The sequence below is a fragment of the Nelumbo lutea genome, chromosome 1, assembly GCF_056320005.1.
Source record: "Nelumbo lutea isolate HS-2025 chromosome 1, American lotus-T2T, whole genome shotgun sequence".
NCBI lineage: Eukaryota > Viridiplantae > Streptophyta > Magnoliopsida > Proteales > Nelumbonaceae > Nelumbo > Nelumbo lutea.
The window spans coordinates 117855466-117872000 of NC_142684.1; the positions used below are offsets into that span (position 1 = coordinate 117855466).

At 39.1% G+C, this 16535-nt stretch overlaps 2 non-coding genes across 2 annotated transcripts; both read left to right on the forward strand.

Moving 5' to 3' along the window:
- The first annotated feature begins 1354 nt into the window (after nucleotides 1-1354).
- Nucleotides 1355-1461, forward strand: LOC148877035 (small nucleolar RNA R71). The gene has a single exon (XR_016106042.1). It is a non-coding gene; the product is annotated as a small nucleolar RNA R71 (small nucleolar RNA).
- A 14666-nt stretch (nucleotides 1462-16127) lies between these two features.
- On the forward strand, nucleotides 16128-16234 carry LOC148877036 (small nucleolar RNA R71). Its single transcript, XR_016106187.1, has one exon. It is a non-coding gene; the product is annotated as a small nucleolar RNA R71 (small nucleolar RNA).
- Nucleotides 16235-16535: the final 301 nt, after the last annotated feature.

Genomic DNA, 16535 nt, shown 5'->3' on the forward strand with positions numbered 1-16535 from the left:
GGACATCAATTAAAGCTCTTCCTGTGGCAAGAAAAGGTCTCCCTAAAATTAGGGGCATATCATAATCTTCTTCCACGTCCAAAACAATAGTCAAAAGGAAAAATAAATTTATCTACTTTTACCAAAACATCTTCCACTACTCCCCTTGGATATTTGATACTTCTGTTAGCCAATTGTACAGAAACTGTGGTAGGTGTTGGCTCTCTGAATCCAAGCTTCCTGAAGACAAAAAAAGGCATTAAATTAATGCTTGCACCAAGATCACATAAAGTCTTATCGAAATTAATTTCGCCAATGGTGCACGGAATAGAGAAGCTCCCTGGATCCTTGAGTTTTGAAGGTAATTTTTTTTTTTGTAGGATTGCTGAGCATTCCTCATTAAGTTTTACTATCTCAAACTCCTCCAACTTTCTTTTGTTTGAAATTATTTCTTCAAGAATTTGGCATAACTTGGCATCTGAGAAATAGCATCAAGAAGAGGAATGTTAATATGCAACTTTTGAAACACCTCTAGAAATTTAACAAATTTCTTATCCAAGTTAGCCTTAAGAAATCTTTTAGGAAAAGGAAGAGGGAGTTTGTAGGATTTTAATTTAATAGTAGAAGAACTTCTCTTTTTCTCTATTGATGCTCGTAGTCTCCTTCTTTGGCTTTAAGGTTTCGACTTTCTTCTTCTTTTACATTCTCATCATCTTTTTCTTCCAAATTTGAAGAAATTGCTTGAGCAAGTTGTCTAATTTAAGTTTCCAACCCTTGAATTATTGCCTCCGTACTATTGATAAAATTTTCCACCATATCCTCCAAATTTGGCTTATTCTCTTATGGATTTTGTTGTTGTTGCTGCTAAAAGCTGGGAGGTGCTATTTGTTGGTTATTACTCCAAGAAAAATTTGGATGGTTTCTCCATCCTAGATTGTAAGTGTTGGAGTAGGGATTGAAATTGGACCTGTTGCCACCATAAGAAACAAAATTAGTTTGTTCAGAAGAAGAAGAAAATGGATTTCCTATTTGACAGTCTACACTAGTGTGTCCCCCTTGCCCACAAAGCTCACAAGAAGGGAAGGGAACAGAAGAAACACTCATAGATGAAACCCCTAAATTTTCTAATTTCTTATTTAACGCAGCAAGTTGAGCCGATAAAGTAGTGATAGAATCAACATTATAAATTCCAACTCCCTTTTTATTTGCTCTCCCATTGCCCAATTGGTAACTATTGGCTGCCATCTCCTCCAAAAGTTCATATGTTTCTTTGGGAGTTTATGTCATAAGAATAGCACCTGCAGCTGCATCTAACATTGAACGATTAGATTGATTAATGCCACTATAAAAAGTTTGTACTTGCATCCAAACAGGTAGACCATGGTGAGGACACTTCCTAATAAGTTCCTTAAATCTCTCCTATGACTCATATAAGGTTTCATTATCAAATTAAGAAAAAGTTGTTATGTCATTCCTTAATTTAGTCGTTTTAGTAGGTGAAAAATACTTAGATAAAAACTTTTGTGCCAAGTCATCCCATGTAGTAATCAAACCTGCAGGAAGAGAGTTAAGCCAATATTTTGCTTTATCCCTTAAGGAGAAAGGAAATAACCTAAGTTTAATGGCATCATCACTAACTTCATTATGCTTAAAAATATCACATATTTCAAGAAAATTAGCAATATGAGAGTTAGGGTCATCATTAGGGCCAGAAAATCGCAAACTCATCTAAATCATCTGAATAATTGCAGGCTTAATCTTGAAATTGTTTGCTTGCACATTCGGCCCCCTAATGCTTGATGTAGTACCATCCAGAGTAGGTATAACGTAGGAAATCAATGTCCTTGGATTATTTTGGTCTTGAGCCATCTTGTTCTTTCTCTCCCTCGTTCGCTTTTTCAAAGTCCTTTCGATTTCTTGATCAAAGGGTATTAATTCTCCACCCCTAGTGTGTGTCACGCACTAGGAACCTTCAAAGAAAAGAAAAAGAAAGAAAAAAATTAAAAATTTCCTAAAAAATTTTGTAAAGCCAAACCCAACATAAATTAAAATGGAAAATTTTAAATCCGAAAATAAAAACAAATAGATGTTCAATCTAAGGTTAATTCAGGTAGTTTTGATATGCAATAAACTAGTCCCCGGCAATGGCGCCAAAAACTTGTTATGTGATTTATGCACAGTTAATTCAGGCAAGTGAATCTTAGTCAAATGCGCATATAATGATGAGAAAAGTATCGATCCCACAGAGACTAGATCACAGTACCAAATCAATTTTAAACTAATCTAAGTTGAACTCGTGAATCAATTGAATGAATAAAAACTAAAAGAATTAATGCAAATCCAAGATCTTAACAAAAACTGAATCGATGGATGGATGCATCTAGGGTTTAGATTTCATTAGATCAAGGTTTATAATTACCTATTTAATCAAAATGAAGACCGAAATTACCCTAAGGTATATTAAAGTTATTTCCATGTGATGGTGGATTTCCCTAAATTAATTAATAAGCTTTCTCAAGTCATATTAATCATTTATTAATCAAATCCTACCATCAGATTGCTAAGTGGTTGTCAAAAGGAAAAATAAGCATTAAGCTCTTTGGAACCTTTAATCGTAGAAGGGGATTTGACTCACTAAGCTTCCATGATTCTCACAAATGAGCTAATCATCTTTCAAAATCATAGTCTAACATGCGATTTTTATTGCCTAGGGATTTAATTTATAACAATCCTTTGGTCAGTTATGCATGAATCATCAAATCATTAAATGATTGGCCAATTCTTTTAAAGATTTAAGCACAACAATAAAAATTCCTCATGCAAATAACATAGATCTCCAATTGAATTAAGCAAATAACTATATAATCTTAAGATCAAAATCCATCTAAACCCAAGTTAAGAGATATTAGCTAGACATCATTAAATTCAACATACTCAAGAAAATTAAAGGGGAAACACAGCAAGAACACATCAAAAAATGAAGAAAATAACAAGAAAATTTTAGCCTTTGGAGGTCAAAGACAAGTGCAACAACTAAGCTTTCCTCCCTCTTAGATTCGGATTCTTCCTATCCTTCTCTGGCGTGCTAAATCTGTGATGAACTTACAATTTATCTATAATTTTTGAGGACTTTAGCATGGATTTTTATGCCGGTTTTATTAATTTTTGCCTTAATTTAGCTTAATGCTAAGAATAGGTTCAGGGATAATCAATCCAAGAGAATGAAGGAAAAAGGCAAGAAAAGAAGGTTCAAAAAGACCAATTTCAGTCCAGCCCGGTCGTGGAAGCAAGAGAGAGCACTTCGGCCCAAAAAGAGCAAGTGAATTCCTTGAGAAAACCCCAGAAAATAAAGCCTAGCTATGAGGAGAATTCGGCCCAGCAAGGAAGGCCCATTTTTAGCCCAAATAACAGCCTAGAGTGTAGCCCACATGAGCTCAAAAGCAAGCTAAGTTGTAGCCCAAATAGCAGCCCAAAGGGAGCTAGGGGCGGCAACTTCTAGGAGTTTCTTGAAGAGAAGGAGGGAGCACTCTAGAAGGTTCATGAGGGGTGTAATACACCCCATTCTAGAGGCTTCAAGAAGGGGCAAGAGCCCCTTGAAAAACTATATAAGGAGGCCTCTAGGAGGGGAGAAAGTTGTTCAATTGCTTGAGAGAAAGGCTCTCCCACTCTTAGAGGTTCAGCCACCTTGAGAGAAGAGAAGAGAAGAAGGCTAGGCGCAAGGAAGAAGAAGAAGAAGGGCTGAAGGAAGTTCAAGACAAGCAAGCTAGAAGAAGAAGGTGAGTTCGAATTGAGGGATTGTGATTCAAAGATTTTTTGTAATAAATCATTTGTAGTTTCATTCTCTTTTGATTTGAATTCAGTTTCTTAGTTATATGTTCTTTCTTCTTTCTCCTTGTTTCCATTCTTCCTTGATGTATTTCAGCTTGTAAAATTTCAGTTCAGCAATCTAATTCTTTTTGATTCATTCAAATGATCATGCATTGTACTTGAAGTTTCTTGAATAAGGGTGTGATTGCAGATCAATTCGGCCAACTAACCTTCAAAACTCAGATCTGAATTCTCAGATCTGAGATTGCAAGATCTGAATTGCTTGAAAGAGAATTCAGATCTGCAAATTTCAGATTGGGCGAATTAATCTACAGCTTGGAATTCCTAGAGTGCTTGAGAGAGACTCTAGGAATTCAGATCTACTATTCAAGAACTGAATTGAGTGCAAGGTTAGAGATAACTTGCACAATTCAGTTGGTGATCAATTCAGATTTGAATTGATGCCTTAGAAGTGTTTGAAGAAATGCATGCATGGGGATTAGATTCTTGCTAGAGATAGAAGAACCGTCACTCATGCATAGGATGAACATGCGCTTGAGAGAGGCTGTTCATGACCTTGGGGTTTCACCAAACCAAGGCTCAATCATGATTCATTCGAATGATCCAAATTGATAGATTGCTGAATTCTGAGATTGACATTTACTGCTTACTCTTCTAACCTGAATTGAAGGCAATTGGACCAATGATTTAGATAGATTTTAATTTAGGATTTCTTAGCTTTCATTAGAGTTTTGATTTATTTGTTGATCAGATAAGAAATGTTCAATTTAGTATTGGTAATTGTTTCCTAAATCCTCGTGGGAACGATACTTCACTCACTACTTTATTACTTGAACGGCTAGTGCACTTGCTAGTGTCACAATGAGCCACACATCAATCTGCTTCCTCTCTTCTTCTGATGTGCTAAGACTGCTTCCTCTTTTTTTGTCTTCCAAATTCTCTCTAAAGATGTCTCCCCTTACTTTGAGTTTATGGTCCTTTTTATAGTGCAGCATCCCTCAATTTCTTCTTAATGCAGACTCCTAATTCAACACAAATTAGGTCTCTTAGTCTTTATCTCAGTTGAATTCCTATATCTTCTGCTTTGCCAACTGCCGGACCCGAAACTTGAAGCTCGAATTGCACTTGGTTGATGGCGGAATTAGGTTGAGTGATAAACACAAGAGTTGTAGCCCTATCTCTTAACTTTAATTATTCATTTGAATCACCTCAATCTGAGTTGTAGTCAAAAAGTTATGCCCAAAATACGGGAACTATATCAAAACATGAAATTTCCCGATTTCAATGGTTTCTCTCCTTCATGGCTACATCATGGAGCATCATTGCTGCATGGTCATTCCTCTATGATTATCTTGATCAATTAAATTGAACTTCTTAAAATTGCACAATTAAGCTCCAAACCATCTTGCAAGACAATTTCATCATAATTAGTGCAATACCATGCTAATTCCAAAAATATTATTACCAAAATCATCAAGTTAGAGGTATGAAAATATGTACAAATATAGGCTTATCAATCACCAATGGCTCAGACTCCACCCACTTCATGAAATAGTCAACCGCCACAACCAGGAATCTTCTTTGGCCAATTGCAGGTGGGAATGGACCGAGGATGTCTATCCCCCACTGGGCAAAGGGCCACAGGCTGGTTAGATACTTCAGGTCGTTAGTGGGTTTTTGAAGTATGTTGGCGTGCCTTTGGCAATTATTACACTTCTAGACGAGCTCGAGTGCATCCACCTTCATCATAGGCTAGTAGTATCCTTGCCTTAGCACCTTTTGGGTGAGCACTGTGCACCCAAGTGTCCTCCATAGAGACCTTCATGGATCTCGTGTAGCACCTGGCTTGCCTCCGAAGGTCACAAGTAGCGCAAGTGGGGGAGCACAAAGGATCTCCTATATAACCACTCACCAAAAAGAACATAGCGAGTTGACTGACACTCTACCCTCTTATTTGCATTTTGATATACAGGTAGGGTCTCGTTGAGCAGATAATTAGCAAGTTGACTGATCCGGCTCGGTTTTGCTATCAACACGAGAGCATCCTCTTTTGCCGCCTTCACAATCCTAGGTCGCGGAAAGTCTTCAATGTACATTGTCCTCATTGCGTTGTTGGATGTGCTGACAGTTTCGATAGTGCACTGGCCTTAGCATTTTCTACTCTTGGTACTTGTCAGATGAACCCAGAGTGGATGTCGGGTAGGAGCTCCCTCAGTTTGGCTAGAAAGGCCATCATGGCGGGTTCTCGAGCCTTGTACTCACCATCCACTTAGTTCACAACCAATTGAGAATTGTTGCATACCACGACGTGCATGGCACTGACCTCCTTTGCCAACGCCAGCCTGGCTATCAATCCCTCGTACTCTGCTTCATTGTTCGATGCTTCGAATGTTAACTGGAGAACGTAGTCCAGCTTCACCTCACTTGGTCCATTCAGTGTGAGTCTGGCTCCGCTTCCTCACTTATTTGATGAGTCGTTTACATGGAGGATCCAAGGCTTCTCATCCTAGGTTAGGGTTTCCCTAGCCAGAATCTGTGCTGCGTTGGTTGACTTCTCCGACGGGTTGGTCAGCTCAGCCACCTCAAGGGCCGGTGTGCTGAACGTACATTTGACAACGAAGTTAGCCAAGACCTGTGCTTTAATTGCTGGGCATAGCTAGAATCGGATGTCGTATTCGCTTAAATCGATGGCCCACTTCGTCAATCTCCCTGAGACCTTGGGCTTTTGAAGGAAGTGCCACAGAGGTCTATCAGTTAGGACAACAATAGTGTGGGTTTGGAAGTAGGGACATAGCTTCTGAGTTGCAATGACTAGTGTGAAGGCCAGCTTCTCGATGTTGGGGTACCTGGTCTCAGCTACCTACAAAACCTTACTGATATAGTAAATGGGCCTTTTGACCTGGTCTATTTCTCTTATTAGTACCAAGTTGACTACCTTGTCACTCACAAAGAGGTAGAGTTTTAGCTTGTCTCCAGGTTTAGGTTGGGTCAATACCGAGGGTGAATTTAAGTACTTTTTGAGCTCATCGAACATGAGTTAGCACTCCTTGGACCACTCAAAGTTCTCTTCTTTTTTACAGCCTTGAAAAAAGGTAAAAGTTGACCAACCAACTTAGACATAAATTGGTTCAGGGTGCAATTTGACCAGTTAACCTTTGCACTTATTTTATTGACTGGGGTGGTCTCATATTCAAGATAGCCTGGATCTTGTTTGGGTTGGCTTTGATGCCACGTCGGTTCACTATATAACTAGGAATTTGCCCAACTTGACCCGAAGACACACTTGTTCGGGTTGAGCTACATGTTGTATTTTCTTAAAATTTGGTAAACACAATTTAAATCATGAATAAGAGAATTTGAAAACTAGGTCTTCATGGCCATGTCATTTACATAACATTCAACTTTATTGCATATTAATGAAGTGATGAGAGATCCATCATATGGATAGCCAAACCCTATAGGAAGGTTGGGCGAAATTTCAAAAAAAATTTTTTTCTCTCTCTCTCTCCCATCTGGGAATCACATTCCCTATTTTAGAAAATTGCATTTTCAAGGATTATTCTTGAAACAAAATCGGACCAGATCTAAAACTAAAGGAAGGGAGAGGGAAATACCTGATACGGAATTAAAAGAAATTCCCAACGTAGGTGTTCATGCCCAAAGAGGATACCAAATCCGCCTCCAATGAAGATGACACAACGAATGCTGAGGCGGGATCAACAGGAACGGTTCTTTAGTAAGAACCTAGGATTCTTCACCAAGAATCGAACAGGGTGGTGTGAGCACGACTTCTGATTGTTTCTTCACCAGGAAACAATATCGAGAACACTTCTTGATCACTCCAGTAGGTGGAGATCAAACTGGGATGGCGCCAAGAACTTATGGAGAGAAAAGACTATAGAGACGAGTGTGTTCTCCTTGTGGATTTTTCCCCTATTTATAATCCATTCAGGATTAGCTTCCTAGTCAGATTAGGAATGAGGTTTCCTAATATAAATCTTGTATTTAGATCTAGACTCTCAAGTTGATAACCTATCTTATCCTACTACTAATCCCAATCAGATTATAAATCCAAAATTGGCCCAATTTAATTAAACCATTTAAGCATAGTTTGAAATGGGATTTAAGCCCATTAAGTCATATTGCTTACTTAACCTATTAAGTGCTGGCTAGTTTGGTTCTCTTTATATGGCATGGGACCCTAGCATTGATCTACACATCGGCTACATGGGTTCAACCCAGCCTTTGTAACAAGGCCTGGCTGAATTCACTGTTGGTCATGGTGAACCCCTGAGTCCATCAACATGGGCTCTTAATGGGCCTAGCATTTACACTAAATGGTCCTTGGGTCAAGCCATCTTGTGAAAACCCAAGGACTGTGGGCAGATGCAAGATTTGCCCATCAGGTATTACCCTCAATGGCCTTACACTTAACCTCTCAGCACATAATGATCAGACATTGCCCGACAAGAGAGGACCTCTCCCTCAGCTACAAGGTACAGTGTTGCACTCTCTACTCACATGGATCTCGGGAATCAAAACCTTTTGCAAACATTTTGAAACCATAATACATATATATATAAATATATTTTTGCAAAACCAAATTTCAACGTTTGAACTAAACTACCAGCAATTTAGGTTTCCATCAGAGAGAGTGCATTCCCCGATCATTAACTTTGTCTGACAAAGGGGCTGATCTTGTCACTATGATCACCCACTTAGGTGAATTCTCGGACTGCCCCATCATACCCTGGTTTTGACCCAGTAAAAGATCTCACTGATTGGCATATCAAAGACAACCCAATTCGATGCCTAGCACAGTACAATAATCAAGTCTAGGGGTCAAGTGTAACATTCCAGTTTTGCTCATCTATCTCTAAGGTCCAGGGCAATACTGGAATTTGGTCCAGTTCAGGGTTTTAAGAAAATCCACACTGCATGCACCTCAGGTCTCACCCTGGCAGCTGAGACAAACCACCCCAACCAACTTGGCATTACATCAGTGTTAGCCTTGGCAAGATAAATCTCCTCAGATTTCTCCAATTGCTGTGAAGATTCTAAACTAACATGAGTCTCATAAGTGTCCAGTTTAAGGGTATTACACAGAAACATACCATAACAACATTGATGTGTGCGCAAGCTACACAACATTTCTATTGTTTTTTATGCATGGTTTTGATGATAATTTGCATGATTTCTCACCCTAATTGAGAATGATTTCAGGAATTCAAGAGTGTGGACCAGCTTAGGGGGAAGATAGCATAAAACCATGTTGAGAGGGAAAATGTGGAAGCAATTTAGCCCATCTAGACGACAGGCCCAACTGATAGTCATAAGGAGGGCACTTTCGGCCCATAAAGAAGTAAAGCCCCATAGAGGACATGAAGAAGAGAGTCCAACCGAGACTCTCCAAGGGAGACCTTTCGGCCCACCAAGTGGGAGGCCCAAGTGCAGCCCAAGTTGCAGCCCAAGGGGTCCTAAATGCGACTACCTTTTAGAAGAGAGAGGGCTGGAGAGAAAAGTATAAAAGGAGAAGAGAAAGGGGAGAAAAGGGTTTGAACCCCCAAAAAGAGAAATGAGAGAAGAGAGGCATAAGAAAGGAGAAGATCTAGAGGAATAAGAAGGTTGCTGAATGTGAATTGGAGGAGAATCACATCCAAGAAATTGAAGATTGAAGCAGAATTTTAGGTTGTCTTCTTCTTTGGTTCTGTGCAATTGGTAACCAAATTCAGCTAGGGTTTCAGGCAATTTTGTCAATTAATTTCTCTTTCTTGCTAGAATTCGAACCATGTTGATGATGTTTTAGATCTGTAATTAGTTCTCTAGGGTTATTTGATTGATTGGATTCATTCTTGATGTCTCTTGGTTAGGGTTTTAATTGTTAGAACAGTCTTGGCCAAATTGTTCTTAATTCTTGGATTGCCTGAATTGCTTGAGAAAGAATTTAGGTAATCAGATATGCTAATCAAGAATCGAATCTAACACATCTTAGAGATAGTTTGTGTGATTCGGTTGGTGTTCATTCAAATCTGAATTGATGCCCTTTGAATTGCTTGCTCTTAATGCATTCATGGAGATTAAATTCTTGATAGAGATATAAGAATTGTCACCCATGGATAGGATGAGTTATGCTCGAGAGAGGTTGCTCATGCCATTAGGGTTTCACCAAACCATGGTTGAATCCCAACTCAATTGAATAACTTCATGAATTAATTGCTGGATTGAATCTGTCAGTGTTCTTATATAGCCTTGCTTCTCTCTACATCAAGGTGGTTTGATCCAAATTGATTAGTATAGTTTGGTAGTTAGGAATTCAGATTTTGATTAGGTTAAGAATTCGGTTTATCAGAGAACAATTGACTGATTTATACTAGTTGTTTTTTGATGAATCCTCGTGGAAATGATACTCTACTCATCACTTTATTACTTGATTGGCTAATGCACTTGCTAGTATAAGTAATACGCATCAAGCATGAATCAATTATGTACTTTATTCATTTACAATAAATGACAATAAGTACATCAATCTAATTAAAGCTAAGAGCATACATTGTCTATAAACTAAAGGCTCAAAAACTTTTTTTACAAGTTATTGGAAGGTTGCTTCAACATTTTTCAATCCAAAGGGCATGACTTTATAACAATATAGCCCTACATCAATTACAAATGAAGTTTGTTCTTGGTCAGCTAAGTCCATCTGAATTTGATTGTAGCCAAAATAGGCATCCATGAAGCTTAACAGCTGATCTGTTCGAAAGCGCATCATTAAACACCCCGGAACACCAGTTTAAACATTTATAATTTTTACCATTTCTCAAACAACTAATAACATAGTAAATGGGTGAGAACGGGTCGTATCCATAGAGAAGCAAGTGAAAAATTAATATACACTTAGATCCAGACAAGAGAATGCAATCAGGAATGACAGAAAATATGAAAATAAAATATATTTTTGTTGAAATTAAATGTTTCGAATTTAAACAAGACAATAAGTAAAAATTAGAATTTAATAAAGTATGGAAATCAATAAAGGAAATAAGAGAATTAAATAAAAAACAATCCAAAATCTGGATCCGATGGCAGTAGCTGCAAATTGGCCAAATAGCTCACAAAAACCCCTCTTGACAAGAACCAGGCGTCCATCTTTTCTACAACCCTCGAACCCCTTGAGACACCTTAGCATTGAATCGAATGAATTCAGATCTACAAAACAAAAATGAACAAGAATTAAATCTAAAAGATTGTAGAAATAAAGATAACAGAAAAAAAAAATAAAGAAAAGAAAAGAGTGGTTGATCAGATCTAGTGGTGGTAGCTACAGATTGGTTGAACGGCTTGCAGGAACCCCTCTTGATAAGAACTGGGCATCCTCCCCTTCTACAACTCATGAACTCCTCAAGAAATCTAAGCCTTGTTAACTGGGTGGATTGACCAACCTCTAGGACCCCTGGGGTCCTTTTTATAGAGAATGGTGCATATAATTGGGAATAGAGAGAAAGAAGGGGGCGGCAACTGGGTTTTAGCAAAGTTTGGGGTGCCCCTAAAGTTTCTAATGGAGGGTTAGGATGGTTTTGGGATGATCCTAAGGCTGAAAAGAAAAGAAGTGGGTGCCCAATATTATGTATGGCTGAGATTTGGGTGCCAAGAAGTGAATGGGTGAGATGGAGGCTCCTAAGGTTGAAAGGTGGAGATTGGAAGAGGTCGGAGATGCCGTAGAGTGGATGGCTGAGATTAAAAGGAGTGGGGTGGATATTAAATAGTTGGGGGTGGCTAGAGTTTTCTAAGGATGAAAAGAATAGATTAAAAGGCGCCCTAGGGTTTGCTAAGACGTGGGGAGCATGCTAATAGAGTAGGAGGTGCACCAAACTGGGTTTAGTAGCTAGAAGGCACCCTCCTGCTTTCATTTTTTCACAAAAACACCTCCTCTCTCAGCTAGACTTCACAACAGCTTCCCAAAATCTGCATTTCAGCCATGAAAACATCCCAATTTTGCACAAAATTTGCACAGGGACCCTCAGAGGTCACAATATTGAAATTAACTGAGGAAAGGGCACACTTCGACGTTTTTAAGGCTGAAAATACCCTTGAATTGATGCCCTTAAGGCATCAAAATGCAGAGCTATCACACCCCCAACTTAACCATTGCTAGTCCCTTCGCAATGCAATCTTAAAATTACACTGAGCATAGAGATCCTTGCCATCTCAAGATCATTCCTAATAGAATTAGTCAAGCATCCTGATTCCAGAATTCTCAAACTCTGTATAGATCGGTATTGAACTTAAGGGTAAAACTGTATTACTTTGAATATTATAGAAACTTGGTTTAAAAAAATCTTATATACCCTTCCATTTGTAGACTATCTTGATAATCTGAGATTTATTTTAAAATCAGACAGGTATTCTTCTTATCATTTTTAACAGTAGATTTCTACCCCTGAACTTGATATACACACTTATTTTATTTCTACCTTCCACCATTTGACGTGAATCCCGACACTTGCCTTAGATGAAGAGACCCGATTACTAAGTGTTAGGTGATTGTCTTTGGTATTCCCTTTCTCGTTTGATGCGAATCTCGACACTTGACTTAGGTAAAGAGACCCGATTACTAAGTTTAGGGTATTCATAGACTTTTTATTCCCTTTTTTTTGTAGAACTGTTCAGGGTAGTCCACTATTTCTAACAACTTGAAGAATTTGTGTCTACTTTCTCTATATTTTTCTTCTTATCTTGGCAGGGGCAAACTTGGGAGTATGTTCAGGGTAGTCCCTTTTTTTCGTCTTTTTTTTTCTTTCCTCACCCTCAACTTAAATGCCATTATCCCTAATGGCATGACTAGAATGAGGATTTGGGCCAAAGGGGAACAATGGATAGGGTTTTCCTGAGGGGTTCAATGTTTGCCACCTGGTGTCGAATCAAGAAAAGAAAAAGAACTAAAATCCTAAAAGCAGAAAATGCTAAAATTTATGTTGGGTTGCCTCCCAACCAGTGCTAAGTTTAACTTCTTTAGCCAGACACATTCACTCATTTCTTCCATCCACACTCTCAGACTCACTTTCTTCTATATACAAACAAGGCTCAGACTGGGCTAACCAAGGGGTAGATAGGTCCTCTAAAAAGCCATCCACTATATCTACCATGAAACCATCTCCCCCTAGGTTTGGATACTTGGATGCACTAAAAACATTGAACTGGACCTTCTGCTCCCCAAATAAGGTGTTCATTTCCCCCAACTTCCAGTTGATATTTGCATTGGCCATTGCTAGAAACGACCATCCTAAGATTATCAGGTTATGGTTCAGTTCTTTGGTTGGTGTCATGTCTAGAACAACAAAATCCATAGGAAAATAATAGTTCTCTATCCTAACAATGACATCCTCGATAACACCTCGAGAAGTCTTGACCGACCGATCAATGAGTTATAGAATTACTGGGGTAGGTTTCAACTTGTCGACCCTGAACCTTTTATATATAATGGACGGGAGCAGGTTTACACTAGCCCCATAATCCAATAAGGCCCGATCAAAGGTGATTCTAGAAATGATACAACTAATGAGGGAGCACCCGGGTCTTTCATCTTCCGGGGAAGTTGGTTCAGGAGGACCGCACTCACATCTGTCGAGAGCATCACTTTTTGTGGGGCTGATCATGGCTCCATCTTTTGGGTGCATAGCTCTTTCAGAAACTTGGCATAAGCTGGGGCATGCTGGATTGCATTGAGGAGAGGGATGTTAATGTGTACTTTTTTGAAGAGTTCCCTGATCTCCTTATTGCAAATCTCTTTCTTTTTCCGCAACGGCCTGGCTGTGAGTGCAATTGGAAAGGGGGCTACAGGTTGGTTCACTTTAGGCTCTTCTTCTAGGTTTTCCCTTTCTTCTTCTCCCCCCCAACTTAGGGTTTTTCCGACTCTTTTCCTTCTCCTTTACTTTTCTTCTTCTCATACGGGTCTTCCAAAATTCTCCCACTCCTTAAAGTTGTAATAACTTTAGCATTTTTGAATTGGGGATTCTTAGGAGGTGGTTGAATTTGTTGCAGAAAACCTGGTGGTTGTTGATAGCTATAAATATAACCCTAGCAAGTGCACTAGTTATCAAGTAGTATAAAAATATCGTTCCCACGAGGATTTAACAAAATAAGTATTAGAACTATAGCCTTCCCTAATTGGGGATTCTTAGGAGGTGGTTGAATTTGTTGCAAAAAACCTGGTGGTTGCTGATAGCTATAAATATAACCCTAGCAAGTGCACTAGTTATCAAGTAGTATAAAAATATCGTTTCCACGAGGATTTAACAAAATAATTATTAGAACTACAACCTTCCCTAATTATTTGGACAATCGAATTTCAGATTTGAAGATAAAAACTAATGAAAAGCAGAAAAAAGGAAAACAAGTGCAGAAGTAACCAATGCTGAAGTATGTAACGATTGATTTAATTCGCTAGGACTTTATGTGTATATACCCCTATATACCATTCAATTCACACCATGAATTATGTAGTCTGCTATATGAATTCCTCTCTCGATTCATTCACATAAACCTAATCAATTAAGAGATGGTCACTCCTAATAGCATTAGGCAAGATAATTCATAGACTATATGGAAATCACAATCTTGGATAAATCGGAATAAAAATATATTCTTTGTTATGATTAGGCTTTCTATAGTCCTAGCTACAAGTAAATTAGTTCATACTAGAGGAAATAAAATAAACAAGAGGAAAGAAAGAACTCATGGTGTCGCCCTTGAAGTTGAGATCTCCTCTTCTCCTTGCCGCCACCTTCTTGCAGACTTCTTGCTTGATAGCTGGATTGCTCCTCTGCTTCTTGATTCAATCTAGAGATTGAGCGATACCTAAAGCTGGTCCCCCCCCCCCCTTTATATAGCTTAAAGGGGAGGGGCTGGTCTCCTACTTCCTCTTGAAGTTTATCTTGCAAGAATAAAAAGTCTTAGTCTTATCCTAGTCTAATCCTACTCTTATCTCTTTATCTAATGAACTCAATCCCTTTATCTTTTTAAGATTACATCAATAATTTAGATCTAGAAGGACTCTTCTCAGTTTCTTGTTCTTGGATTCGTATTAGACCTCTTCTACGAATTGGGCTACTGTCAGGCTTTTCTGCAAGTTGGGCTTCAGCTGCGGATTGGGCCTTCTTGCAAATTTTCCCTGACTTCGGGCCCTGATTTGACTTCAATGCAAGCTGAATTCGAAAGCCTAAAATATGAAAGTTGTGGCTTTTTCTCTTTTCTTTCCATTGGGTCTTGAATCAGCCCAATTGGAGTTCGGGTATGCGAGTTAGGCCCAAATTACTGAACGATGCCGAAACTGTGAAAAATCATCCAATTTGCCTTTCTTTGCTTCTGATACCTTCTTTCATGCCCTAAACCGAAATACAACAAATATGAGTCCAATTAAGTACTAATTCAGTATGAAAGACAGAATATTTGGGGATAAAAATATGATAAATTCTACTCTCATCAGTTGCTTCCTAGGGTTTACAACCGGTTGACTCGGTAATTGCCTCACTTCTCTCCTTGCATTAGCTTCGGCTAGCTGTCCTATTTGGCTTTCTAACCTAGCAATGGATTGTTGATGATTTAGGATCAGCTGCTGAAGCTACATGAATTGATCGTCTACTGAATGGGATTGCGGAGATTGCGGGTAACCTTGATTCCTAGGATACACTTGCTGGAACTGACTTTGTATTGATGGCCTCTGAAATTGTTGGGCCATGAAGTTGGACGGATGCTGATATTGCTGGGACTGTAGATTGGGTTGATGTGTCCTCCAAGAAAAGTTAGGGTGATTTCTCCACCCAGGGTTGTAAGTATTGGAATATGGATCATTATTGGGCCTTAAGAAACTCTGGGATTCCTGAACTTGTTCTTGGATAAAGCGTGGAAACTAGGCTGCCGTAAGACAGTCATCAACCTGGTGGGTTGGACTGGCAAAATGGAACACACTTCCAGATAGGATGTAGATGGGCCCGATTGTTGGTTAAAGCTGAAAAACTGGTCAAGCTTCTGGGCTAGAAGATCTACCCTACCCAACTTTCTAGAAATGGCATTCAAGCCCATTTTTGCCTTGGGCTCTAAATTATTCATGACCTCATAGAGCCCTGCCCTCTTTGAGGGCCCCACCAACCTTTCGTAGGAATACAAGGATGCATTGTTAATGGAATTCTCACTCAGGGTTTCGAAAAGAGAATACGCTTCATCCTCGCTCTTCCTAATAAATGCCCCCCCTACAGGATGCATCTACCATTTGCATGTATTGATCTGTCAGATCTTCATAGAAAGCCTGGACAATTTGCCATTGGGATAGGCCATGGTGTGGGCATTTTCTCATTAACTCCTCCATCCTCTCCCAAGCCTCATGAATTTGTTCACCCGATGTTTGGGTGAATCCAGTGATGGCTCTTCTCATGGTATTGGTTCTACCTATAGGATAGATCTTTCTAAGGAATTCTTGTTGCATTTTTGCCCAAGTTCTAATGGGTCTTCCTATAGTCCCTAACTAGTGCTTGGCTTTATCTTTCAAGGAGAAGGGAAAGGAGTCAATCTAAGGGCATCATCATTGAAATTTTGGATCCTTATAGTGGAATAGATTTTCAAGAACTCATCTATGTGCTTGTATGGGTCCTCACTCGGGTTCCCATAGAAAGATGGGAGCATCTGGATTGTGCTTGACTTAATTTCATATTGTAAGGCTTGAGTATCGGGTAACTGAA